We start from the raw sequence: 3,058 nt of genomic DNA on the forward strand, positions 1-3,058 counted from the left end.
TATGGTTTCAATAACATGGGATTCAACATTTATAGGATTACCTGAGATATAATGTTCAATTCTTTGACCGTTCACCACCTTCGGATTTGTGCCTTCGAAGTTGTTGATTTTTATGGCATCGGAATGATATACCTCCTCGATAACGTAGGGGCCTTCCCATTTAAAGAGAAGTTTTCCTGCAAAAAATCTTAAACGAGAGTTGTATAGCAGTACATAATCACCTACATTAAACTCACGCTTTTGTATCCTTTTATCATGCCATCTTTTAACTTTTTCTTTAAACAACTTGGCATTTTCATAAGCTTGGGCTCTCCATTCATCAAGTGAGCTAATATCAAATAACCTCTTCTCACTGGCAAGTTTGAAATCATAATTGAGCTCTTTAATAGCCCAATATGCCTTATGTTCTAGTTCGAGAGGTAAGTGACATGCTTTTCCATAAACCATTTTATACGGAGACATACCCATAGGATTTTTATATGCAGTTCTATAGGCCCATAATGCATCATCAAGTTTCTTGGACTAATTCTTTCTATACCTATTGACAGTCTTTTGCAAAATTAATTTGAGCTCTCTATTACTCAATTCTACTTGACCACTAGACTGTGGGTGATAAGGAGATGCAACACTATGATTAACATCATACTTAGTAAGTGTTTTACGGAAAGCACCATGAATAAAATGTGAACCACCATCAGTCATTAAATATCTAGGGACTCCAAACCTCAGAAAAATAACTTCTTTAAGCATCTTAATAGAGGTGTTATGATCAGAACTACTAGTTGGAATAGCTTCTAACCACTTAGTAACGTAATCAACAGCAACTAAAATATGTGTATAACCATTAGAGGCAGGAAAAGGTCCCATATAATCAAAGCCCCAAACATCAAACGGTTCAATAACGAGTGAATAGTTCATAGGCATTTCTTGACGTCTACTAATATTACCAATTCTTTGACATTCATCACAAGATAAGACAAACTTACGAGCATCCTTGAAGAGAGTAGGCCAATAAAAACCGGATTGCAATACCTTATGTGCAGTTCTATCTCTAGCGTGGTGTCCTCCATAAGCTTCGGAGTGACACTTGTGTAGGATCTATTCCTATTCATGCTCAGGTACACAACGTCTAATAACACCATATACTCCTTCTTTATAAAGATGTGTGTCATCCCAAAAGTAATGTCTCAAATCATAGAAGAACTTTTTCTTTTGCTGGTATGTGAAACTAGGTGGTATGAATTTAGCAACAATGTAATTAGCATAATTAGCATACCATGGAGTATTACGAGAAGCATTTATGACATTTAATTGCTCATCAGGAAAGCTATCATCAATAGGTAGTGGGTCATCAAGAACATTTTCTAACCTAGACAAGTTGTCTGCAACGGGGTTCTCAGCTCCCTTTCTATCAACAATATGCAAATCAAATTCTTGTAGCAAGAGAACCCATCTAATAAGTCTAGGTTTAGCATCTTTCTTTTCCATAAGATATTTAATAGCAGCATGATCAGTGTGAATAGTTAGTTTAGAATCAACAATATAAGGTCTGAACTTATCACAAGCAAAAACAACTGCTAAGAATTTTTTTCAGTAGTAGCATAATTTCTTTGAGCATTGTCTAGAGTTTTACTAGCATATTGAATAACGTTTAATTTCTTATCAACTCTTTTCCCTAGAACAGCACCTACAGCATAATCACTAGCATCACACATAATTTCAAAGGGTAAATTCCAATCAGGTGGCTGAACAATAGGTGCAGAAATCAATGCTTTCTTAAGTATTTCAAATGCTTCTACACAATCATCATCAAAGACAAATGGTATATCTTTTTGTAATAAATTAGTCAGAGGCCGAGAAATTTTTGAGAAGTCTTTAATGAACCTCCTATAAAATCCGGCGTGACCAAGGAAACTTCTTATACCTTTGATGTCCTTGGGACATGGCATCTTTTCAATAGCATCAACCTTGGCTTTATCAACTTCAATACCTCTTTCAAAAACTTTATGCCCCAAGACAATACCTTCATTAACCATAAAGTGGCACTTTTCCCAATTCAAGACAAGATTAGTTTCTACACATCTCTGCAAAACTCGATCAAGGTTGCTCAAGCAATCATCAAAAGAAGATCCATAGACGGAGAAATCGTCCATGAAAACCTCACAAATCTTTTCACAAAAGTCAGAGAATATAGCCATCATGCATCTTTGAAAGGTAGCAGGTGCATTACATAAACCAAAAGGCATACTCTATAAGCAAAAGTACCAAAAGGGCAAGTAAAAGTAGTCTTTGATTGATCCTTAGCTGACACAGGTATTTGAGAGAAACCAGAATAACCATCTAGAAAGCAAAAATGTGTATGTTTGGATAATCTTTCCAGCATTTGATCGATAAAAGGTAAGGGGCAATGATCTTTTTTAGTGGCCTTATTTAATCTGCGGAAATCAATTACCATCCTATAACCTGTAATAATTCTTTGAGGAATCAATTCATCTTTATCATTGGGAACGATAGTAATACCTCCCTTCTTAGGGACACAGTGGACAGGACTTACCCACTGACTATCAGCAATGGGATAAATTATACCTGCCTCAAGGAGCTTTAGTATTTCCTTTCTGACCACTTCTTTAATTTTAGGATTCAGCCGTCCTTGATGATCACGAAGTGGTTTAGCATCTTCTTCCAAATTTATTTTATGTTGACATAGAGTGGGGCTAATGCCCTTAAGATCATCAAGAGTATACCCAATAACAACACGGTGCTTCTTCAGAGTTTTCAACAATCTTTCTTCTTCATGCTCTGAAAGGTTAGCACTAATAATAACAGGATATATCCTTTTCTCATCAAGTAAGCATATTTAAAAGTATCAGGCAACGGTTTAAGCTCAAACACAGTATCACCCTTGGGTGGAGGAGGATCCCCTAGGATTTCAACAGGCAAATTGTGTTTCGGAATAGGTTCCTGTTTAAAGAATACTTCATCTATTTCCCTTCTTTCATTCATAAACATATCATTCTCATGGTCTAGCAAATATTGTTCCAAAGGATCACTAGGAGGT

This window comes from Triticum urartu, chromosome 7 (assembly GCF_003073215.2).
Source record: "Triticum urartu cultivar G1812 chromosome 7, Tu2.1, whole genome shotgun sequence".
NCBI lineage: Eukaryota > Viridiplantae > Streptophyta > Magnoliopsida > Poales > Poaceae > Triticum > Triticum urartu.